This window comes from Marmota flaviventris, chromosome X (assembly GCF_047511675.1).
Source record: "Marmota flaviventris isolate mMarFla1 chromosome X, mMarFla1.hap1, whole genome shotgun sequence".
In the NCBI taxonomy this organism is placed as follows: Eukaryota; Metazoa; Chordata; class Mammalia; order Rodentia; family Sciuridae; genus Marmota; species Marmota flaviventris.
In genome coordinates, this window is record NC_092518.1 from 131508778 (window position 1) to 131535901 (window position 27124).

A 27124-nucleotide genomic window follows, 5' to 3' on the forward strand; every position below is an offset into this window, starting at 1 on the left:
CAGTCTGAGTCAACAAGGCCTAGCACAGATCAAGCTGGCAGAGCCACAGCTGAAACAGGAAGAAGCTATCCCCATAGGACACTGTAGCTCACACCACAAACTTTTATCAGGGAAATCTTCAAAAGGATGTAGGGACACAGCACCCAGAACTACTCAGAACAAATATTTTCTGTCCTTACCCTCCCAGCCAGCCTCACATGCCATATGTAACCCAGTGCACAGCTCAAGCATCCCATCTTTACTTGCAGGCTCTTCCTGGGTGTGAGGGAGAGCACAAAGGGAAATGAGCCAGGCAAATTCCAGGGGAGAGGTACAGAGGAAGAATCCAGATAGAACAGGCCTCATGGCCAGGACCCAGGTTCAGCCATCTGGCTCTCCTTGTTGGCAAACTCTTTCACCAGGCAGCTCTGAAGGGGCTGTGGCATTCTGCCTCATGTCCTTAGTGTACTGCTCCCTAGACTACTCAATGGTTAGGTACCTGATTTGGGACACAAGGTTAACCTGTCTCCAGAGCTCCCTGGCTTTGCTGAACATTGCCTCCCTCTTGATATCTGCTTGACCCACATCAGCTTCTCCCTTGAGGGGTAGAGTGGAGGCAGAGAAGCCAAAGCATGGACAGCTTGTTGGTATAGGGTTTCCACAACTGACCCGGAGCCCCGTCCCTCATCTTCTGTCCCCTCCATGGAAATAAACTTCCAGATCCAAGATTGGGCAGGGAGTACCAGGCCCTGACCTTCTGGCACTCTTCAATATAGCCACCAACAGTTCCAAGGATCAAAACAGGCAGTGCTAGTCCCCCCTCCTATACTTGTATGGCTCCAGCAATAGTGTCAGTGAGGTGGCCTGGGCTGAGACAATTGCCACCTTACTGTTACCCTGCAAGACTTGATAGTGGTAGGCATTGGATTTGTTCACAACTCCAGTATGAAGCCAAATTGAATTCACCTATCTGGGAAAGTGCAGATGATGCATTTCCATGAGGCCTAGGGAGGTGGAAGGGTTAAACAACATGATAAAGGTGTCCCAGCTGACACACATGGCAGAGTTTCGACACAGACACAGTGATCCCCAAATTAACTCATTCCCAGGTGGCAGTGCCAGGCTCAGTCTCCACATAATATACTATTCCATGCACAGACTTACAGCTGAATATTCATGTGTTTTCTATGGCATCAAAAGTTTATAAATGTTCCTATTCCCAAGTGCATTTTATAATAAAAAGGAAGAGTGTTATTAAAACTGCCCACCCCACTCCATGTATTTCCTTTGCACTGCACAGCCCAGCACCATGTTGTCCAGAGCAGTGTCTTGAAGAAAAAGGGAAGGTGAGCTTGGAATATTCAGGATTGTGAGTGTTGTTCATGTGTGCCAAAATCACTGAGAAGGAAAGATGGAGGTAGATAGGCTATGGTAAAGGTAAGGGCCATGGGTGTGCATGGGAGCTCAAGATTGCAGCTTCAAGGCAAACTGCTTGTGGGTTGAAAGGAGGGAATTTGTCTTCTAAGACCTTGGAACATATTTCCAGAAAACTCCATCCCACCTTTCCAAACAGGCTTATCAATCTTAATGAAAACGCTCAGGATTGTAGCTTGAACCCAATTAAATAGTCCAAAAGGGACATTAAATTGTTGGGATTTTTTCACCTTTAATGGGTACCAAGACATAGTTGAATTGTTGCCATTGTTCATCCAACAAAATACAAGTACTCTGCCTCATTTGACCAGGCCCGGCCCCTCCTCCTGCAGCTGTCTCTCCTCCCTTCATGCACTCTGCCCTCAGTTTCACTGACCCAGTGAGCTTTATACAAACTCTGGGCCTCTCTGCCCTCATGGATCTGTCCCTACTCCATACACCAGCATGCCCTTCCCTTCTGTGCATTTCCAACCATTGCCCATGGCCTAGCACCCAGCTGGGAAGAACCCCCTGCCTCACTTGCAGCATTCTTGTCGCTTCTCAGCACCTAACGCACATTGTGATCTTCTACACTGACAAACGATGGGCCAAGATTGGGGCAGATCTTAGAGGTCCCTAGAGCACAGGTCTTGCAGAAGTGAGCCTTCCAAAAAATATCTTTGTCATCTAAGCCATTAACAGTCCTACCAGGAAAATGCTTCACAAAGAAAACCAGCTTCTGGAGGCAAGATTAAGTAGGAAACCAAGCTTGGTGGATGAGATGGCAGGGATTCAGGTGTGAAGTGCCAAGAGCTGCCCACGAGTTGCTCAGTGTCTCTGGTAGTGGCTCTAAGCAGCATCTGCAAGTCCCTTTGTGGCACACACAAGTCTGGAACACTGTGAAGAGATGGGGGTGGGGAGAGCAGGGGAATTGTCAGTGACAATTAAATGCCAAGAGACCCAAAACTCCTGGAGCCATGGAAGTTTCCTGCCCAGATGGAGGCCCTGACCCTAAATGTCAAAGGGTAATTAACCACATGGTCACCTTGTTGATGAAACAAAACCCACAACCCCACAGAATCATAACATGTCAAATGTAGAGAGGCAAAGGTCAGCAGACAGGACAGACAAATTGCAGTCTTTAGAATTCAAGTGTTTGTGTAATCTAAGTTCTAGCCCATGGGGCGGGTAGGTGGGAGAGAGGCTGGAAGTTTACTGGCTGGAGTGGGGCATGGCTGCAGCAGGGAAATAGGCCAGGGTTCAGAGAAGCACCAGGCTCAGTGGGTGATTTACATCCTAACCCTGGAGTGTGTGGTCTGCTAGGAAAGTGCGTCTTGGGATGCTTACACAAAGGAGACCCAAGATAGGGTGGGCCACCCAGTTTAGGGCAACTCTTTTATTTTGTTCTCCCCTTTTGTGTCAGAGGGCAGTACCTAACAGTGTCAAGCTGGGATGTGGTGGTGAGGGAGCTAACACACTGAATTTGAGGGTTCTGCTAAAAACTGCCCCTGCAAAATACTTGACATTTCCATGTCTCTGCTGACTCACGGACCAAAAAGGTGAGGATAAGATGCTTGAGAGTAGGGACTAGAATCTGGAGCCCTCCTGGATCAAGGAACCAATGAATGACCAGACAAATGTCAGCGCATCTCAATTCTAGTCTGAACACTTTTCCCTCCTCCTGAGCTCTAATGAAGACAAAGAGGTGGTGCCTGGTCCCTGCAAGGATGAGTATACTGCAGAAACCAACCTTTCCTTGTTACTTGCACCTCCCACTCTCTTCTCTTGGTCCAATTGGGTCTTCTCTCCTGGTCCTTTCTCAGGATATTGATTCCCTCCTCTAACTGATGCCTTTCAGGGACATGCTCCACCATCCTCTGTCACACAAGCTAACACACAGACATCTGCCTGACTCCTCCCTTTCCCTGGTCCATCAACTCTTACATATACCTGTCTGGTCCACTGATGCCCAAGAACAGGCAGGGAAATAGTGAATGTATTAGACAGCAAATGAATGAACAGAAGCCCATGTAGTCTACATGGTTGTGTTCACAGGCCCAGCTTGGGCCAGGCATCTGGGGTATCAGGAACAATCTATTGAGCAATGGGCACATCCCAGATCCATACTTTGTCACAAACACCTCTTTGATGGGGGGTCTGGGCACTTATCTCTAGGATTCTTGTAGGTTAGGGCCAGTCTCTGAGGACATATATCATGGGCCCAGCCTCAGGGAAGAGGTTTCATGGTTTCTGAGAGCAAGCACATAGATTTGGCTTTTGGCCCCAGGCTTCCCATATCTTAGAGTGCCCAAGAACAGTTAGAATATGTTTCCTGTAGTTACTCAGGGATAAAGCATTGCCAAGAGTCCACACATGAACTAGGAAGAAGGGAGAATTTCACCATTACAGGACAGGTGTAAATGGACAATATTCCTTTAGCTACATCTTGAAGTTCATGGTTTCTTCTCTTCTTGCCCCACATACTCCACCCATCACCAACCATTTGTTGATACCTATAATGGCTCTAGCTCACTTTGGCAGCATCTTGAACCTTGAAGTGCTAGGGGTGGTCCAGGAGGAAGCCAGGGGAGTTCAGGACACACAGCCCCAAGCTAGGCGGGGCGGGGCGGACTCATTTCTTGTCGTCTTTTGCCCCCTCGTGCTTGGTTGTGGTATTGCAGCTCTCCTGTGGCCTCCTTATGACCAGTTAACATCTCCTGAGTGCCTACTCTAGGCCAGATTCTATGCCAGACAGAATTCTGTTGTCAAATTTCAGTCCAGTCTTTCGTCAACTCACTGATCAATTTCCCTCCTCTACTGTCCTCAAGTTGCTCTATCCCTCTCTTTGTCTGTGTTACAGTTGACTGGAAAATATCCATCTTTGGATGAACCCAACTGTGCTCTGTGTCTGCACTTAAACATCTCTGTGCTGATAGAGAAGATCACACAAGCTGAAAGATTGTGTAGCCTGGAGATTTATGATCTCCAACGTCACGCAGGCACCTCTACCTGCTCAAGACTTCTGTGCCTTGTGTCTTTCCAGTCCCATTTTCAGATAGCTGATTTGCTCTCTCCTCAGAGAGACTCAGAGAGTCTGAACCAAGACTCATTATGAACTGCCTTGTCCACACACAATCTAGAAATCAGAATCCAGGTGTTTCTCTGCGTTCTTCTGTACTCAACATTCCCTTTCCTCAAGTTAAAATGGTGAAATTCTCCCTTCTTCTTTCTAAGACCAATGTTCTGAATCTCATCCCATTCTGTTCACTTGCCTCTATGCATCACTGAATTCCACCTGGTACTTGATCAGTCCCATCACCATGTTACTAAGTGTAATTCCCCAAATCCCGTGTCCCTCTCCAGCAACTACAACATTTATGTGCTCCTTTCCCAAACACTTCTCTTCATGTGGTGTCTCCACTTCTGCTATCTTCCCAGAGAACATATCAACGTGCTTTAGTGCAATGTCAGCTCCTGCAATTCTGCTAAATTAGCTTTTATCAAGGTGGATAACAGCCTCCCAGTTGCAAAATTCACCTGGAGGATGAAGGGAAGAGAGGGGAGATGGAAATATGAAAGACAGTAGAATGAATGGACATAACTGTCCTAGGTTCATATATGAATACATGACCAGTGAAACCCCACATCATGTACAACCACAAGAATGGGAAATTATATTCCATGTATATGTAATATGTCAAAATACATCCTACTGTCATGTATACCTAAAAGAACAAATAAATTTAAAAAATCAGAATAAAAATTCACCATTCACTTTTCTGTCTTAACATTACTCTGGCTTCAGCAGTGTAGATTCCCTGGCCTACCCCTTCCTTTGGTTGACAGTTCTTTTCCCCCTCTCACCTCACTGGCTGTTCCTTATTCTGCCTTATTGGTTCTTTCTTCCTTTCAATATTGGAAGGCACAAGACTTGAATTTGAGATTATTTTTCTATCTCTATTCACACCCTAGGTGATTTCATCCATTTCTATAGCTTTATATTATACACAAACACTTCAAATGCATGCACATTCTTTACTGAACCAAGACTCGTGTATGAACTGCTAACACCTTACCCTAAAACGTAGACACATAATTGGCATGTCCCATTTAATATGCCAGAAACAAAACCTTTAATACCCCCACTAGCCTACTCCTCTCGTGATCTTTCTGCTTTTTTTTTTTTTATATGGTTTTCTCAATAGATACGGGAAAACTTTTTGGTAAAATTCAAGTTTTTTTTTTTTATTGTTGGTTGTTCAAAACATTACATAGTTCTTGATATATCATATTTCACACTTTGATTCAAGTGGGTTATGAACTCCCATTTTTACCCCATATACAAATTGCAGAATCACATCAGTTACACATCCATTGATTTACATATTGCCATACTAGTGACTGTCGTGTTCTGCTACCTTTCCTATCCTCTACTATCCCCCCTCCCCTCCACTCCCATCTTCTCTCTCTACCCCATCTACTGTAATTCATTTCTCTCCTTGTTTTTTTCCCCATTCCCCTCACAACCTCTTATATGTAATTTTGTATAACCATGCGGGTCTCCCTCCATTACCATGCAATTTCCCTTTTCTCTCCCTTTCCCTCCCACCTCTCATCCCAGTTTAATGTTAATCTTCTTCTCATGCTCTTCGTCCCTACTCTGTTCTTAGTTACTCTCCTTATATCAAAGAAGACATTTGGCATTTGTTTTTTAGGGATTGGCTAGCTTCACTTAGCATAATCTGCTCTAATGCCATCCATTTCCCTGCAAATTCTATGATTTTATCATTTTTTAATGCAGAGTAATACTCCATTGTGTATAAATGCCACATTTTTTTTTTATCCATTCGTCTATTGAAGGGCATCTAGGTTGGTTCCACAGTCTTGCTATTGTGAATTGTGCTGCTATGAACATCGATGTAGCAGTGTCCCTGTAGCATGCTCTTTTTAGGTCTTTAGGGAATAGACCGAGAAGGGGAATAGCTGGGTCAAATGGTGGCTCCATTCCCAGCTTTCCAAGAAATCTCCATACTGCTTTCCAAATTGGCTGCACCAATTTGCAGTCCCACCAGCAATGTACAAGTGTACCCTTTTCCCCACATCCTCGCCAGCACTTGTTGTTGTTTGACTTCATAATGGCTGCCTATCTTACTGGAGTGAGATGGTATCTTAGGGTAGTTTTGATTTGCATTTCTCTGACTGCTAGAGATGGTGAGCATTTTTTCATGTACTTGTTGATTGATTGTATGTCCTCCTCTGAGAAGTGTCTGTTCAGGTCCTTGGCCCATTTGTTGATTGGGTTGTTTGTTATTTTATTGTCTAATTTTTTGTGTTCTTTGTATACTCTGGATATTAGGGCTCTATCTGAAGTGTGAGGAGTAAAGATTTGTTCCCAGGATGTAGGCTCCCTATTTACCTCTCTTATTGTTTCTTTTGCTGAGAAAAAACTTTTTAGTTTGAGTAAGTCCCATTTGTTGATTCTAGTTATTAACTTTTGTGCTATGGGTGTCCTATTGAGGAATTTGGAGCCCGACCCCACAGTATGTAGATCGTAGCCAACTTTTTCTTCTATCAGATGGCGTGTCTCTGATTTGATATCAAGCTCCTTGATCCATTTTGAATTAACTTTGGTGCATGGCGAGAGAAAGGGATTCAGTTTCATTTTGTTGCATATGGATTTCCAGTTTTCCCAGCATCATTTGTTGAAGATGCTATCCTTCCTCCATTGCATGCTTTTAGCCCCTTTATCAAATATAAGATAGTTGTAGTTTTGTGGATTGGTTTCTGTGTCCTCTATTCTGTACCATTGGTCCACCCGCCTGTTTTGGTACCAGTACCATGCTGTTTTTGTTACTATTGCTCTGTAGTATAGTTTGAAGTCTGGTATCGCTATACCGCCTGATTCACACTTCCTGCTTAGCATTGTTTTTGCTATTCTGGGTCTTTTATTTTTCCATATGAATTTCATGATTGCTTTCTCTATTTCTACAAGAAATGCCGTTGGGATTTTGATTGGCATTGCATTAAACCTATAGAGAACTTTTGGTAATATCGCCATTTTGATGATGTTAGTTCTGCCTATCCATGAACAGGGTATATTTTTCCATCTTCTAAGATCTTCTTCTATTTCTCTCTTTAGGGTTCTGTAGTTTTCATTGTAGAAGTCTTTCACCTCTTTTGTTAGGTTGATTCCAATTTTTTTTTTTTTTTGAGGATATTGTGAATGGAGTGGTTGTCCTCATTTCCATTTCAGAGGATTTGTCGCTGATATACAGGAATGCCTTTGATTTATGCGTGTTGATTTTATAGCCTGCCACTTTGCTGAATTCATTTATTAGCTCTAATAGTTTCTTTGTAGACCCTTTAGGGTCTGCTAGGTATAGAATCATGTCATCTGAAAATAGTGATAATTTAAGTTCTTCTTTTCCTATTTTTGTGCCTTTAATTTCTTTCGTCTGTCTAATTGCTCTGGCCAGTGTTTCGAGAACTATGTTGAACAGAAGTGGTGAGAGAGGGCATCCCTGTCTTGTTCCAGATTTTAGAGGGAATGCCTTCAGTTTTTCTCCATTCAGAATGATGCTAGGATCTTTCTGCTTTTAACAGATGTAATCATCCTCCTACTTACCTTACCAAAAACCTGGTGTTATGGGTTGAGTTGTATTCCCTTGATACTAAGGTTGTGAAGTCCTAACCCCCAGTACCTCAGAATGTAACCTTATTTGAAAATAGAGTCATTGTAGATGTATAGACCTTTATCATTAGAGTATATGTCCCAAGACCTTAACCCTTGGATGGTACCTGCTATGTTGTGGATATTAAGAGGATAGAAACTTTATCCTGCTACGATGTTTACAGTGGACCTTTGGGAAGTGATTAGGATTGGATAAGGTAGTCAGGATGGAGCTCCCGTAATTAAACCCTATGGCTTTATAGGAAAAGGAATGAGAGAGACCAGACCTATATGCACTGACTAAAATGCAAGAGACCCCTGTCTGTTGGCATGCAATGCTCTGAACTATCTCAGGAGTTTGCCAACAAGAAGGCCATCCCCAGATGCAGATCCTCACTTTTGGACCAGAACTGTGAGCCAAAATAAATGCTTTTCTTTGTAATTACTGAGTCTGTGATATTTTCTTATTAGCTAATTTTGTCCTGTGTGCCCTGTAGTGTTGCCACATAATATCAGAATTAATCTGTCCTTTTGTGTTCCACACCCTGGTGCCTCCTTTGCATTACTACTCTTGAGCTTTGAGGACATCATTAAGTAAAATAAAGGTTACTAGAACATGAGCATTATGATACTGTGTCAAGTGGTCTGATAACTGAGAAGCTTAATAAGTTACTAATAGATATACAGCATATACAAACAGCATAAATATGCTGGACAAAATGATCATCTTGGGCAGGATTTCATCACAATTTAAAGCTTACGAATTCCTCAAAAGACTAGGCATGGAACCACCATGTGACCTAGCTATACGACTCTAGGTATTTACCCTGAAGAATGAAAGCCATCATGCTACAGTGATCCATGTGCACCCATGCTTAGAGCAGCACAATTCACAATAGCCAAACTATGGAACCAGTCAAGGTGTCCATCAACTGATCAATGGATAAAGAAGCTGTGGTGTATACACACAATGGAATTTTATTCAGCCATAAAGAAAAATGAAAGTGTGTAATTTGCAGAAAATACATGGACCAACATGTTAAGCAAAATAAGTCAAAGGAGGTTAAGAGTCATATGTTTTCTCTCATATGTGGAAGCTACAGAGGAAAGAGGAAAACAAAATGTGGTGGATCTCAAGAAAGTCAAAGGGAGATAGTAGAGGAAAGGACCAAGGGTTAGGAGGTGGGGAGGGAGGGGGAATTCCTGGAGAGTGATATTTGCCAAATTATATCATTAGATAGTATATACCAATATATAACAACAAATACCATCATTATGTACAACTACAATGCACCAATAAAATGTGGGGAAAACTCCTTATGAATTGTGGAGAGAAGCATGAAACAGATTTTCTCTCACAGCCTTCAGGTGGACCTAATGTTGCCAACAACTTGAACTCACACTAGCCTCAGGAACTCTGGTACTATGTATTCCTCTTGTTTTAGCAACTTTTATGCACTAAATTCTACCCCACATCCATATGTTGAAGTCCTAACTCCCATTTCTGCTATATTTGGAATCAAAGACTTAAATTAAATGAGGTCATAAGAATGGGGTCCAAATGTAATAGTGTCTTTTTTAGAACACCAAGAGCCACCAGATTCCTTCCTTCCTTCCTTCCTTCCTTCCTTCCTTCCTTCCTTCCTTCCTTCCTTCCTTCCTTCCCTCCCTCCCTCCCTCCCTCCCTCCCTCCCTCCCTCCTTCCTTCCTTCCTTCCTTCCTTCCTTCCTTCCTTCCTCTCTCTCTTCCTTCCCCCTCCCGCCCTCTGTCTCTCTCCCTCTCCCCCTCCCTCCTTCTCTCTCTCTCTCTCTCTCTCTCTCTCTCTCTCTCTATCTCCATGCACAAAGGAAAAGCCATGTGAAGACACAGAGATAAGCCCCTTAACCATATATTTTTAGCCACCAGATCTCTGTTGTTTCAATCATCCAGTCTCTAATATCTTGTTATGACCACCCATGCTAACAAATACAGCCACCTTGTTTGTGACATTTTGTTAGGTGTCACAAAGAATTATTAAGATCATCCCTGACTAGTTCTTTTTTTTAATCTCTCTTAACTCTAAATATCTAAGCAATGTCCACATCTTGTTGGTTGGGCCCATAAAATCAATCTGGAATCGATCACTACACTTGACCTCCCAAAATACCCACCCTTATTTCTCGTGTGCATTATTGTTATAACTTTTTCAAATGTTCTTCTTATTTTCATTAGTGGCCCTTATAGTGCATTCCCTAAACAGAATCCAGAGTGATTTTTAGAAAATAAAAAGCCTGATCACATCACTCTCTTGCCTAAAACCCTCCAGGACATTGCACCACAGTAGATGGTTACTGCTAATATATTAGAAAAGTACTAGTTTTTCTAAAATTGATTTGACTCTGTCTTGCTAAAAACATTTAATTATCTTTAGTTTTCTAAGCATACAATCATATAATTTGCAAGTAATGACACTTTTTAAATAAAGTATCCTTCCAGATATGTATGCCTCTTGTATCTTGTTCAAATCTCACTATATTATTTTAATTAATATTCTTTCCCTTATCATAAGCTTTCCTAGCAACTCAACACATCACAATTTGTACTTGCATATTGCTTTGTTGAATAAATACATGAAGAAATGCCCTTAAACACATTGAAAAATTATTTAGCTAAAAAGGAGACCACATAGAATATGTGTAATAAGAATTGTAATGCATTTTTCTGTCATATATAAATAAAAAAAGAAACTAAGAAATAAATAAATCTTGCAAATAAACAAGTTAATCTTTAAACTATAAGCATTGTAAAGTGAGAACAGTGACTGATTCTCTGCTCTCTTCAAAGGTCACAGAACAAGGTGGGCCATCATTAGATGTACATTGAAAACAATGAAGTAAGAAAAATTTATGAAATATCTTTCTGACCCTTGGATGAGTAGATGGGGCTTTCTATGCTTAAAAGAATTGTAAAGAATCACCAAGGAAAACAAAGCAACAGATTAGTCTACACAAAAATAATGAACAAAACTAAGCCCAAATGATAAGCAACAATAAAAGGCAAATTAATGCAAATATGTGCTATGTTATGTGCAAACAATATATGAAAATCTGTAAGAAAAACATAGATTGCAGCAGAAAAAGGAGACCACGTAGAATATTCACATAAAAGAAAAGAAAATGGTGAATAAATATGTGATAATATAGGCATGATTTAAAAAAATAAGCCAAAAAAATAAAATGTCATATTGCAAAGACAATTAAATGGCAATATTTCCTGCTAGCAAGAGTGAAGCGAAATGTATATGTGTATGCATTAGAATCTGGAACAAACTTGGGATACAGTAACTCAGGTCTACAGAGAAATACGTTTATTTATATATTAATTTATTTATTTTTTGCAGTGCTGGAGATGTACATACTAAGGAAGTGCTCTACCACTGAGCTAAAATTTCAGCCCTAGAGTTCATATTCTTAACTCAGTAGTTTTAGTGTTAAGGATACATAATTCTACTTTTAGGAGGTAGATGCATATATATTTTAAAATATATTTGTTTGTAGCATCATCTACAGTAAGAAAGATCAGAAACAATCTACATTTACAATCACCTGAGAAGTTTTTAGGTATACTTTGAAATATTTATTCAATGGAATAGTTTGTATTCATTAAATGAATCTTGCAAGGTCAAACGGTGGTTCCATTCTGAATTTTCCAAGAAATCTCCATACTGCTTTCCATATTGGCTGCACCAATTTGCAGTCCCACCAGCAGTGTGTGAGTGTACCTTTTCCCCCACATCCTCACCAACACTTATTGTTGTTTGTCTTCATAATAGCTGCCATTCTGACTGGAGTGAGATGAAATCTTAGAGTGGTTTTGATTTGCATTTCTATTGCTAGCGCTGTAGAACATTTTTTTCATATATTTGTTGATTGATTGTATATCATCATCTGAAAAGTGTCTGTTCAGGTCCTTGGCCCATTTGTTGATTGGGTTAATTTTTTTTTTTGGTGTTTAACTTTTTTAGCTCTTTATATACCCTAGAGATTAGTTCTCTATCTGATGTGTGAGCGGTAAAAATTTGCTCCCAAGATGTAGGCTCTCTATTAATCTCATACATTGTTTCTTTTGCTGAAAAGAAACTTAAACACTATACTACAGGGATACAGCTACACCAGTGTTTATAGCAGCATAATTCACAATAGCTAAACTGTAGAACCAACCTAAACACTCTTCAATAGATGAATGGATTTAAAAAATGTGGCACATATACACAATGGAATATTACTCACAATAAAAGAGAATAAAATCATGGTATTTGCAGGTAAATGGATGGCATTAAGAGAAGAAAATGCCAAGTGAAGTTAGCCAATCCCAAATAACCAAATGCTGAATGTTTTCTTTGATATAAGGAGGCTGATTCATAATGGGATAAGGAGAGGGTTCATGGAAGGAATAGACGAATTCTAGATAGGGTGGAGGGGTGGGAGCCCAAGGGAGAGGGCATGAGATTAGAAATGATGATGGAACGTGATGATCATTATTATCCAAAGTACACATATGAAGACACGAATTGCTGTGAATATACTTCGTAAACAATCAGAGATATGAAAAATTATGCTTTATATGTGTAATAAGAATTGTAATGCATTTTTCTGTCATATATAAATAAAAAAAGAAACTAAAAATAAATAAATCTTGCAAATAAACAAAAATTCTTTAATTCTATTCCTGATTAAAGGAACAAATAGTAGTGAACTAATAAGAAGAGGGTTATTCCTCAATAGGATATGTTCGGTGTATCAGAATCAGTAGTAAACATTGGAATGAAGTGTGCTTCACTAGAGACATTGCAATCAAAGTTAAGGGCATTGTGGTAGGATTGAGTTAAGAACAAATACCATAACATTGGAAAGAAAGAGGCCTATTTATCATTATTTGCAAATTCTATGATCATCACTTAGAAAACTAAAGATAACTAAGAAATGTTTTTAGCAAGGCAGATGGATACAGATAATTTCACAAAATTCAGCATCTTTCTCAAAGCCAACCAGTTAAAAAGTATAGTGGGATAGGGAGGAAGAGCATGAGAAGATTACCACTAAATAGGGAAGAGAGGTGGGAGGTAATGGGAGGGAGAAGGGGTATTGCACAGAAGATGGAAGGAGACCCTCATTGTTATACAGAATCTATGTATGATGTTGTGAGGAAAAAAAAAGAAGTGTGTCACATTAGATTGGGTAGAGACTGATGGGAGGGGAGGGGAGGGGAAGGGGAAATAGGAAGGGCAGCAGAATAAAATAGACATTATTGCTGTATGTATATATGTGACTGCATGACCAATGTGATTCTGCAAATTGTACACTCAGAAAAATGAGAAATTATACCCCATTTGATTCAAATGTATGATATATCAAGATCATTGTACTGTCATGTGTAACTAATTAAAACAAATAACAAAATAAAAAAATTTAAAAAGTATAATGGGGGAAATTCCATTCACAATTGCAATATTTATATATATGATATATAATATCATATTAACAAATATATATGATATAATATTATATATATATATATATATATATATATATATATATATATATATAAACATATTTTTAAATGTACAGGACCTATAAGAAGAAAACTGGAGGGGCTGGGGTTATGGCTCAGTAGTAGAGTGCTTGCCTCACATGTGTGAGGCTCTGGGTTCAATCCTCAGCACCACATATAAATAAATAAAATAAAGGTATTGTGTCCATTAACAACTAAAAACAATTTTTTAAAAAGAAGAAAACTGGAAAACTTCAGTGAACGACATTCAACAATGTGTAGGCAAATATTAAGGAATATCAAGAGCTTGATTGAAGAATATTACAATTATAAAGATAACAAATTTTGCCAAATTTAATTCATAAATGTATTGCAATTACAACCAAGATAGCAACAGTGTTTTTTTTTTGTTGTTGTTGTTGTTTTTGTTCTTTTGTAACTTTATAAAACTATTCTAGAGATTAGATAGAAAAATTAATAAGCAATATTGATCAAGAATGTTTTGGGGGAAAGAAGTGGCACCACCTGGGAGCAAGGGGTAAGAGGGCACTTGTCTGTTAAAGCTCCACTGGTTTCAACACGTTGTTAGTGGCACAGGAAGAGATATATGATATGCCCAGATGCTGACATCCTGAAAGACCAAAGTCTAAAATTCCCTGAAGATCAAATTCCCAACCATCATAATCCTGAAAATTTTAAATCCTGAAAGCTTAAATCCTAAGAACTGTGTTTCCCATAGGAGTAAAAGCTACGTCAGACATGTAGAAAGTTGAACCCTTGGGAAGGGATTAGTGTGCTTTTAGTTGTATGTAGGGTAGTTGCCAAATTATCCCATTGTGACTATGCCTGCCCCTTCATGCATAGTGCCACATTTACAGAATCCAAAGAATCTAACAAGTTCAGAGACCTGCTTAACCAAAGACTTTGCTCATCCAGAGCTGCCACCACTGCTACAAAGCACATTAAGCGATAAAGGGTTTGGAATTATGAATTAGACTCTTGAAGAGGATACACATATGTAATTCATGCCCTTGCTGGATCCCAAATTTCTAGAACTTATACTCTCATTTGGATAGCGATGACTGGAAAAATCAAAACATTGAATAAATATTTATTTGAAGTTTGATGGACTTGAAAGAAGAAAATGGAATTCATTTGAATCCCCTAAACATAATGACAGATGTGAAATTAAGTATGACCAAGGCTACTAAAAGTAAATTTCAAGAAGTTGCCAATAACGTTTGCTTTTCCCATTCAGCCCTGTGCATTCAGCAGAAAATTTAGATGAGTGTAGTGGCCACACAATACAAAAACACTAAATGCTTCAGCTGAACAGTGCAGCATTTGTTTGCATTGGCATTCCTTCCAGCTGATGAAATTCCAGGAGTTTTAATGAATGAAAGCTGCCTTTGCCAGGAGAAACCAGTGAAGTTACTGACTGGTTTAAAACTTAAGTGCACCATAGGATTAGAACATACTTTTTGTGTTCCTGGGTTTTGTTGTTGTTGTTGTTTAGTTTATTCCTTTCTTTGGGTGTTGCTGTTGGATATCAGTATTGTTTCCACCAAATTTGTGGTTTGCACGTGCATACGGACAGAATGGATTTCTGTGTGCCCCAAACAACACAGAAGCACAGCACAGAAGATGGAAAACTTTAATAGGAAATACTCATGTTGGTGTATATTGAACCATAGAAGAATTTCAAAAAGAGTAGATTCATGTAGAAAATGTATGTGAATGTGTTCTCCGAGGAGAGCCATGCCTTGAAAGGAAGGAAAGCAGCTATTCATCATGATGAAAGACTTCAAAATATAGTTAATCTTTGTGAAGGTCAGTCAGCTCTTATGGACTACCTCTATACAATTGCCTGTCATCTCTCCCTGTAATACACTGGGACATCTGTCATTTTTTTCCCCCACTATTTTCAATTGTCAGGATTATTTTATACAATTTGCTATGCTTTGTATTTTATCTTTGCAGTATTTCTGATACTGGAAATATAAATTGTGCAGACTTTTAGAGATTTCCAGTTTACTTTGTACATTTTATTGCAAATTTAACTCCTCAAAGTCCACTGTCATGTGTTTCATTGTGTGTGTAGAAACATTGAAACTTTCCCAATAAATGAAGAGATATCCTTTTTGTACATCTTCATCTGTGAAAGATAAAATTTCTCAAGAATTTAGCTCTTTGAGCTACTGCATTTATGGTGGTGACCCACGGGTGTTTATAATAGCTCACATCAAAAGATGAAAATCTACCTTTATAAATGTAAATATATTTTAAAGAATTTAAAAAGTTATTTTTCCAGAATTATGTTTTTGGAATTTTGATATTTCTGAATTTTAGATCTTAGGAATTGTAGATATTACAAATTTTGATCTTCCAGGATTTCAACTTTCAGAATTATTGTACTTGGGATTGTGACTTTCAAGATCATTACCCAAATGCTCAAAAACTGACCAAACAATTAGAAAAATAGAGTTAATTCTTATCTATTTCTTAAGCTAAATTCAATTTTATATAGACTGAATATTTACAGGTCAACTAATGAAACATAAAAATGTAAAGTGAGTGTAACAAACATTTTTAAATGTTGGAGGTGGAGAGGTTATGAAAATGAAGGGACAAAATGTTCAAATACTAAAGAATGTATAAGTGGGAGCATAACAAACTTTTTACAATGACAGAGCAAGCAATCTCACAAAAAAAGGAAATAAGAAAAAAATCAGGAAATAGGAAATCTGTATTCCGTTGACAATAAGACATACTCATGAAATCACAAATATTGCTAAGGGGAAAAAGCAGTTCATAATTACATTTTTGTGTATATGACAAATGTATGTGTGTAGAAGACAGCAAACACAGGGATAGACAGCAAACTACTAAAGGGATTCTCACCAGATCATGGGATTTGGGGTGAGTTTTAACTTTCCATTTTGTATATTTTATATCTATTTTATACATTTATATTTTACCTAAATATAATATCTTATATATACTATATATAATACATATGCAATATGCAATACCACATATATAGTATATGTAATATATCATATATAATATATAGTCTACATAATACAGTATATGTAATGTGCCATTTATAATATACAGTACATGTTATATTATATGCTGTATAATACATAGTACATGTAACATTACATATATAGTATATGTGATATAATATGTAGTATGTGTGATGTGCTAAATGCAATATATATTATATGTAATATTGCATACAGAGCATGTGTGCCATATCATATATAATATGTAGCATATATAATATGCTATGTATATGTGGTATGTGTAATATTGCATATAGACTGTATGTAACATATTATAGCATATATAACATGTGGTATGTATAGTATTGCATATACAGTATGTGTGATATATAATGTATGGTTGCTATATATTTTATATGCACTATATAGTTACTATATAATGTATATATAATATGCTATATATTATATATAATATATGATTATATACATTATATATTCTTATATTTATATATCATATATAATATACTACATTATATTTTACAATATATATAAAAAGTTCTGACTTCCATAATTAGATAAAAACTAAGGGGGCTGGGGCTGGGGCTCAGTTGCAGAGCACTTGCCTGGCATGTGTGAGGCACTGAGTTTGATCCTCAGCTCTGCATATTAAGAAATAAAAAATAAAGGTACATCCAAAACTTAAAAAAAATAAAGGGAGTAAAATAATTTATCCATATGAACTAAATAATATAAAATTGGATTTGCTTATTGAAAAATAAGAAGGTAATAAATAAAAATTGAATATCTTTCTCTGGCTGCTCAGGTTGTGAATGTTTTTTACCAAAAATATATACAAGTCCTCAGCCATGTGATAGGAGCCAAGACGGGTAGAGTTGTCCTTGCCTTTATGGAGCTGGGAATCTGGTCATGGAGGCAGACAGGTCACAAGGAAATATAAATGGATCAGAAAAATGTCAAAGTGGCATATACTCTGGATAAAAGGAAAAAAGGATGGTACATAACACAGAGAGGGAAAAGTTATTTTGCAAACGTAAGTGGGAATCCTTCACTGAAGGTGTGACGTTAGAGCAAAGATCTAAAGGACAAACCAGAGCCAGCTGTGGCGAAATCTGGGGGCAAAATAGCTTCATGAAGCTTATCTCTTCCTCTCCCATGGTGATATCATCTCTAGCCTCATGAGTCCCCATGTCTCTAGTTCCACGGGTTGATGCTGAACCAAGGGGATCAAATGACAGGCAACACAGGTGTGCTCTGTTGCTGAGGAGCCCATTCCATCCTGCAGCAAAGTCTGGGGAAAAAATGTAGAAAAATCTGTTTAGATTGCTATAGCAGAACACCTTAGACTGGGAAAGAATAAACAACAAAAATGTAGTTTTCACAGTTCTGGAGACTGGGAATTCCATGACAACAGTGCCCGCAGATTTACTGTCTGGCGAGGTCCCAGTCATGGATGGCATCTTCTCAATGTGTTCTCACATCATGGATGAATCTCCCTTAAGGCTCTTTTATAAGGTCACTAATCTCATTACCTAGTCCCCACCCTAAGCCCTCACCCTCTGACACTATCATATTCAAGATTAGGTTCCAACATATGAATTTAGGGCAGATGGAAACATTCATACCCTATCAAGGAGTGAGGTAGAAAGCCTTGTCTCTCAGTGGAATCAGAAGTGTGAGTGATAAATTGCCTCATAGTAGTCTTGCACAAGATGGGAAGCAGAGAGAAGAATCTTCTGACAGTTCCTCCCAAGACTGTCTGCCTTCTGAGGTTCCTGCGAGGATCATAAACATTCCATGAAAACTTGAGTCAGGTTGTGGTTGAGCCTCAACTTGGCAGCCTGTGTAAGTTCTGCAAGGTGGCCAGGATGCCTTCTTGTACCTCAAATGTGTCATGTACACCCTTGACAGAAATTTTACTACTGCAATGCCTTGCCCCGCAAGCCCTTCCCATACTTCCCTTCTGCTTGACTTTTCACCATAAGCCTCATCACCATCAGAAATGCCATAGGTTAGTGATTGTAAGAAATACATTTTCCCACATTAATTCACATTTTCACATTATGTGTTCATATTTCAGTCTCTGAAGTCAGGATGAGTCTTATCTTACAATGCTGCCCCTACAGAGTGAATGTTAGCATTTGAGAAGAGACTCCCAAACACAGGACATCCACATTCTGGGTCAAAAAAATAAATATATATGAATATTTATTTTTTAGTTGTCCTTAGACACAATACATTTATTTTATTTATTTATTTTTATGTGGTGCTGAGGATCGAACCCAGGGCCTTGCACATGGTAGGCAAGCACTGCACTGGTGAGCCACAACTGCAGTCCTGTTATACATTTTTTTAAGGTAAGCACTAGAGAGATCTATGATAGAAATCAATGTATGATTAAGCCTAAAGTACTTCTTTTCAATAAGTACAAAACAAAAATTCTGTTTTCTACAAAAATATTGTGCCATGGTTTAATTAGAAGTGTTGCTTTGTTGGTAGGTCATACAATTGCTGTCATCTTATATTTGATGCAATCTGATCTATTTTATTTACTTATAAATGTATTTTGTACCTTCTCTGCTGTAACATTCATGAAAACTGTCTTCAGTCTGCTTGGCTTATGGCTGGATTTTCAGCATCTAGACCATACATAGTGGGTACTCAAGAGATGTCTGTTACACACCTTGCATAAGGAGAATTCCAGAAAGACGTGATACGCTCATGGTGTTTCAGGAGGCCACTAAGGTTTGCGCTTGTTACTTGATCTCTCAAGTTTGTCATTAGCCTCCTGATTCAATTATTTTATATAAATGTGTGCATATGTGGTGATGAATTCCATTATTATGTACAATTATACTACACTAAAACAAAGTGTTGAGAGAAGACAAAAAATAAAAATAAAAAAATAATCTGTTCTCAACCACCAGAGGTTGGTTGGTAGCTGATGGCATTTCTGGTGCTGTTCCAGGCAGGGCAGTAACTCTAGGAGCTCCATCCCTTCTGAAAATTAACCTGACAGTTTCTGGATTAATCACAGGAGTCAGGGCAAGCAATGCACTGGGACTTTGGTTTGGAGACCTCAAGCATGGTTGATGCAATTCCTGTAGTAACAAAATCCAGAAAGGCCTGGCATAGAAAAGGAATGTGCTCATAGTGGGTGGAGGTGGTAGCTACATAGCGGCCAGGAGGTGGCAGGAAGGAAAATGAAATGCACCATGGCTGAGGGGGGCAGTGAGGTGAGATTGTCTAGTTAATTATGGTTTCCTGATTTAAGGTGGTTGTGTAGCATGGGATGGAGCAGCATGTAGGTGGCAGGATAGAAACTTTGCAGATGCTCTATATAATGGCCTCCCAGCTTGTCCATGTTCCCTAGCCCTAGTCTGAGTCTGTTCTGCCCAGGTAACCCTCATGACACTTTCCTGTGCCAGAACTTGAGATGCTCTTGCTGTCACCAAGTGTTTCCAAAGACTCTTTTTGCTCACTTGGACTCTGGGAGGCATCTTCTGGGGTTAGTGTGTGTGTGTGTGTGTGTGTGTGTGTGTGTGTGTGAGAGAGAGAGAGAGAGAGAGAGAGAGAGAGAGAGAGAGAGAGAGAGAGAGAGAGAGAGAGAGAGAGAGAGAGAGAGAGAGAGAGAGAGAGAGATAGTGGAGGGGGATGCTTCCTGTGTACAAATTCTAGAGTAGAACAGCATTTGTAAAATTTCGTCCACCCAGCCCCAGCAGCCCTGCATCCAAGTCACTTGGCTTGCTGGATGTTGGGTCACCATGTCGAGCTCTGGCTCCCCACCAGACCTACCTATTCTGTACAGAATGTAGATGAAGACAAGAGAGTTTCCATAATTAAAATATATACCAGATGATTCCTGTGCATTATAGTCTTTAAGGAATACTGCACTAGAGGTTTCTTTACCCCCTGACAGAGCAGATGGCCAAAGGGACAATGATCTTCTAGAGAAAGGGAGGAAATTTAAGTGCCAGAGCACTGATGAAATTTCTCCCTCCTTCGGGAAGGACCAGCCTCTAATCTTGAGCCATCTCCTAGCTGTGCATAAGCTCCCAGGGCCATAGACCCTCATACTTTGCCTTTTTCACAAGAGCACCCTAGGCCACAGATGTGACAGACTGCATTTCAGCAGCAGTTGGGGGAGGCAGAATCTTCCCTGACAATTCCAGCCCTGCAACCTCGATAGCCTTGCTTCTTGGCCCTGCTCCCCTTGGCAGAGTTTGTCAAGAGAACCTCAGAGCATGCTGGGAGAGTCTCAAAGTTAGGCAATGGGTGAAGGTAGAAGCTCCCTAGGAGTTATGTACATTCCAGGTTATCTCTGACCTTTAAAATGAAAGGTATCAGTTCAAATGCACTCACAGCACCAGGCCATTTGCCCAAGGAAATTGTGTGCTTGTAGCTCCCCTTGATTGAGCCCACTGAACCAGGTACTGTGCTCAACTCTGTACTTTTCATTATCTCACTCACTCATCACTATGACCTTTGGAGGGGAGATCTATTATCATCTTCATTTTCCATATGATAAAACTAAAGCCTAGAGAGGTTAGGTTATTTGCCCAAGGCACACAGTTAACAAATAGAAAGGCTGACATCAGACCCAGGCCATCTGGCTCCACAGCTTGTGCTCTGATGCAGATGATGTAAGATATGAGGATGGATGAAGATCAGGAATGCCATGTGTAGACAGGGGCTCAGATGGGGTGAGGTTGGATTGACATGATGACAAGATGCAAGATGAGGGCAATTTAAGTGGTTTAGAATAGGAGCTGAAATAGGAGCAGTGGAGAGTCATGAGATGCCATATACTGAGTAGGCGTATTGGGTAGTATGAACCAGGAAGTCAAGGAGAAGGTTGGGCTTGATTAGGAGGACAGGGGCTCTGTCTAGAAGGGAGGGACAGGAATGGGAGTCTGTTAGAGGCAGTAAACCTCTAAGCAGTGTGAGACTTGCAGAGCAGATGAAGCCTGTTGACAAAGCTTGGTGGAGGCTTCAGCAATAGATAAGACTCAGAGATGGTCAGGTGGATCTGGAGGGGTTAGAAACAGGATGCAGTAAGGGTCAGTGTCCTTGCACTCCCTGTGTCCCTTTCATGCCCCTTAAGTGCTTTTCATGTTTGTTAGTTTATTGGGTTTTTCCCTCAACCAGAATGGAAGTAGGGAAGACACTATTTGTTTAATTCACCCTCCTGTCCCTAACACTTAGGAGATGCTCAATTGAAGGCTCATGGTCTTCTACTTCTTGGCTGTTATCAGTAGTGAAGGTGCACATATTGATTCAACATACTGATTTCAGTTCCTTTGGGTATATATCTAGCAGTGAAATTGCTGAAATATATGATAGTCCTTCTTTAAATTTTTTGAGAAACTTCTTCACTGTTTCTATACTATTAATTTACAATCCAACCTACATTGCACGAGGGTTATTTTTTTCTCCACATCCTCGCCAAGGCTTGTTTTTGGCAAACATGGCATATAGATACAATGAAATATTATTCAGTCACAAAAAGGTCATCCTTTCATTTAAAACAGGGATGAAACTGAAGAACATTATGTTAAGTGAAATAATACAGGCACAGAAAGGCAAGTACCACATGATCTCACTGACATGTACAATCTTGGGGATCATAAAAGCAGAAAGTAGAATGGCCATTGCCAGAGGCTGGATGACAGCGGTGAGGGCAACAGAGAAATGTTGGTCAAAAGACACAAGTTCAGTAGAGAAGAGGAATAGTTCAGGAGATCTACAGTGCTTCATGGTCACTAGAGATAATAACTATGTATTATTGAGTAACTCATTATATACTCAAAAATTGCTAAGACAGTAGATTTCAAGTGTTCTCACCACAATGGACAACAAATATGGAATGTAAGGCATATGCTACTTAGCTTGATTTAGCCATTTCCCAATATATACATATTTCAAAATAACATACTGAAAATCATAAATATATACATTTGTATTCATCAATTTAAAAACAACATGAAGAAAAATCTAAATGGTAAGGCTCAGGAAGGGATGAGACATTGGGCTGTGGCTCTTGCTGGGCCTAAGGCTCAAAGGTGGAGTGACCTCCAGGAAAAGTGAAGTGAAATTCAGAGCTCATGATGAGTTCAAGGAATGGAGTGAGCAGTCAGGGAGGAGAGAAGGCTCATGCAGTCACTATTAGAGTTGGTCAAATAGGTCCATTCCTAGTGATTTCAGTATCTACACAGGTCATGAACTGCCACATTTCCTACTTCCTGGCCTCTCTACCAGAGTTCTTGTCCTCCTTCCTACTACCTCTGTGGCTGCATCTGTAGACCTTGTTGACATCTAGAAACACCTTCCCTCCATAACCTTCATTTTATGCATTCAATAAAATCCATTTTATTTTCTGATCACTAGCTCACTCCTTTCAGTATCAAAGAACATTTAGACCCCTGGGACCCTCAAACCAAAGATCCTACTACTTTTTCATTGCCTTTCACCAAGCCTGGCTCTGTCCTCCCTCCTTCCTGACACAGCCTAAAATCCACTTATGAAAAATTTTCTCTTGAATCCACAGGCAACTCCTGTGTCCCTCTGTCATTTCCTTGGCAAAATCTCAATTCTGAGTCAGTGCCCACACAATGGCACGTGGCTGGAGAAACCCACACAGAAAGGCTGAATCATTTTACTTTAAAGCAGTGGCTATTAATCCTCAAGTACACCCTCAGTGAATGCTAGAGTGGCATAGTACGTGCACCCTCCCACCGCCTAGAATGCTGTGTGAAGCCTTCTTTCTCACTGCACAGACACCCCTCCCTGCAGCTCCTAGCTGATGGCTTGCTTCCTGTTTCACTAAGAAAACAGAAGCCACCAGAACACAACTTCTCCAAGCTTCACCACTACCTCTCCCCCCTATGGGTATCTGTGCCTTTCTCCTGTATCACCAATTCCCCCTCCGTTCTGGTTCACTAGCCTACAAACATTATCATGCTGCAAATTATTCCATATTTAAAAAATACTTGTATCTCATTCTCTCATATAGTCTCCCCACCATTTCTCTATTTTCTTTTATAACAAAACTCCTTGAAAAAGAGTTCTCAGTCAATACTCCGTTGAATTCCTCTTTTCTCACTCTTGACTGAAAACACTCTCATCTGCCTTTGTTTCCCATGTTTTCCTGGAGATAGCTCTTGTAAGATCATATGTGACCTTCACACTGACAAACATGGCGGCCAAGTCTTTGTCATCACCTCACTTGATCTCCATCCTGATACATTTTCTTCAGTGGCCTCCACATTCTGTGTTGGCTCCCTTCCTGCTGCACCCATAACTCCATCCCTGCCTCATTTGCCTCCTCCTCTACCCTCTTTCTAAATGTAGAACTGCCCAGAGTTTAGTCCTGGGGCTGCTTTTCTTTCTTTACATCAACTATCTTGTTGATATCCAGTCTCTTTACTTTTAATACCAACTAAATGTTACTTAGTCTCTAATCATCTCTCTAGCCCTGATACTCCCTCTGAACCTGAGACTCCTCAGAGTAGCCCACTCCACCATTGTCTTTCTTGTTCAATTCAAGTAACTCCATCTTTCCTGATCCTTTAATTAAAAACCTGAGAGCTATCCTTGACTCCTGTCTTTCTGTCCTTGCCCAATCCCAAAATGTCATCAGAATCTAATGACTCTTCCATTTAAAGCCATTGAGAATTGGCATATTTCTTAAAACCGGTGTAAGCCACCGTCATTTCTCACCTATGTTATTTAAATAATCCCTCAGATAGACTCCCAGCTTCCACGCTTGCCATCTATTCTCATAAAGCAACCAGATTGATAACTTATATAAAATAGAATACTATCATGATGCCCTCAATGTTTTCCCATATCATTCTAATATTTCCCATAGCCATTGTTACAATGGCTCTGGGGCTTTGCCTTATCTACTCTTTGTTGCCATCTCCAGCTGGCTGACCTCCTTCCTTTCCAGCCTCCTCCCACTTGATCCTCTTCAGCACAGCAGCCCCTGCTTCATCCTAGAACAAGCAGACATGCTTCACTTCTGGAGCTTTTACACTTGTAGATCTCTGGATCAGGAATAGGATGGCCCCTCATCTCCTTCAGGTCTTGCTACAAAAGCCATGTTCTCAGGGGCCTTCCTCAACCACCTTATCTTAAACCTCTGCTCCATTTTTCTCCATACTATTGGTCATCATCCACCATCCAATATCTTTGACTTCTTAGTTTTTTGACTAATATCCATGAGGATAGGATTGTGTTATGGTTTGTTGTTTTCTGTAATCCTGAGTTCTAGAAAATTGCCTGGCACATAATACCATTGAGTAAATACCTGATTATGAGTTGGCTTCAACTGACTTAGCAAAATAACATGGGCTGGATGGCTCACAGAAGAGAATTATATTATTTCACAGCTCTGGAGGCTGGAAATTGGAGATGAAGTTGTTGGCAGGATTGGTTCCACCTATCCTTGGCTTACAAATGTCTGTCTTCCTCTGCAACATCACATGGGCATCCTCTGTGTGTGCCAGTGTAGTAACCAACCCTTCTTATCAGGACTCCAGCCTCACAAAATTAGGGTCCACCTTAAAGACCTCATTTTACCTTAGTTCCCTTTTTAAAGATCCTATCTCTAAATATAGTCACATTGTGAGGTACTGGGGATTAGGACGTCAATATATGAATTTGGAGAGGGGGACATAATTCAGCTCATAGCCTGATTAATTATCTGCTCAGTGGGCAGACACAGAGTGAGTCTCTTATGGGTTAAAGATGGATGTTTAGGCTCAAGGATGAAGTGAGGCTTGGTAAGGACATAAGGAGCTAGGGGACGTAGAGTGCAGAGAAGTGTTCAATTCTAGAATGGATGAGTATCAGGAAGAGTGAAGATCTGGGAGTGAATGAGGCTGTAAGAGGGCACTCATCTCAAGCAGAGGATAAGGTGTAAAGATGGGGTAGTGGAGAAGCAAAGTGGAGCAAGGTGATGGACTTGGTGGAGTTGAGGGATGAGGAAAGGAGGAACTGACCAAGGCTTGCAGAGATAAGGAGGGAAGGAGTCAGAGAAGTGGTGGGTGATGGCCAACCTTATCCCCTGGGAAAGAATCAGGGACAACAAGAATGTCATCAATGGGTACCATCACCTACATAACTTTGTGGGGCTGACACAAATGAAAATGAAGGCCTTTTGTTCAACAAATATTAAGAATTTGAAGATGATGACAGCAGAGCACCAAACCAAGTGGGCAGAGCCCTTCTAAACACACAGTCCTGCCTGACAATGCTGGTCACACACCCAGGAAGCCAGCTCTACTGAATGGGATATGAATCAGAAATAGAGACAAGTTAGATGCTAGATCAAATTCAGGGTTGAAAGTCTGTCCTCTTGTACTCTCTTGAGAATTTTTGCTGAATTAACATCTGTGTTTTGCCTTTTAAAAAATTAGCAATCACTCTAAACTCTTTCAGAGCTGTGTCTTCCTACAATTCCAACACATGATTTAGATGTTCTAAGCTATGTTTGAAGAGATCAGTGATGCAGGGCAAGAGAAGGGTAGAGAAGGGCACAGGTGTGATGGAGGTGAGCATAGGGAGTAAACGGTTCCAGGAAGAGCAGTGTAGGTCTCTAGTCTTTATATAGTGAATGTGTTCTAGGCAGCTTTTCCCCACTGTGACCAAAAGACCTGACAAGAACAACTTGGAGGGGAAAAAAGTTGATTTTTGGCTCTCAGTTTCAGAGGTTCAGTCCACAACTGGCTGACTCCATAGCTGTGGGCCTGAGGTGAGGCAGAACATCATGGTGAAAGGACGTGGGGGAGGGAGGCAGCTCAGGACATGACAACCAGGAAGCAAAGGGAGCTCCTCTCTCCAATGACAAAAATATTAACCCAAATACAGGCTCCAGGTAACCTACCTCCTGCATCCACACCCTACCTAGAGTTACCACTAGGCTAATCCATTCAAGTGAATTAAGCCACCAATCAGCCCACAACTCTAATAATCTAATCATGTCACCTCTGAACATTCCTGAATTGTCTCACATGAACTTTCAGGGGATAACTCATGTCTAAACCATAGTAGTAAGGATCTCACATATGCCAGCAGACTAAGGGAGGCTAAAGCAATGCACTTTGGCTGGCAAAGGAAAACACCTTGAAGGCACCAAACTGAACATTTTCTGGCCCATGCTATGGAGCCAATGGCTAAGTCCTTTCCCTATGGTTCAAGGGGATACTACTCAGAGCAACAACTAAAATCATGCAAAGGAAGAGAGGGAGGGAGTACTCCCACCCTGCCTTGCCATTTTCTAGGAATTTTGGAGCCATTGTAAGGGAAGCAAGAAAGTCCTTCAAGGAAGTCAAAATGTCTGGACAGTGTTGATACCCCAAGACTCAGGTTCTCCACAGGGAGGAAGCAAGGGCCAAAGCTACCCTTAATGTTGGGGACAACATCATGGTAGTGAGTTGAAGACTGACATTCACTGGCACTCATCACTTTAGCCCAGCACCTCCTGCCTCAGCCCTACAAGGTG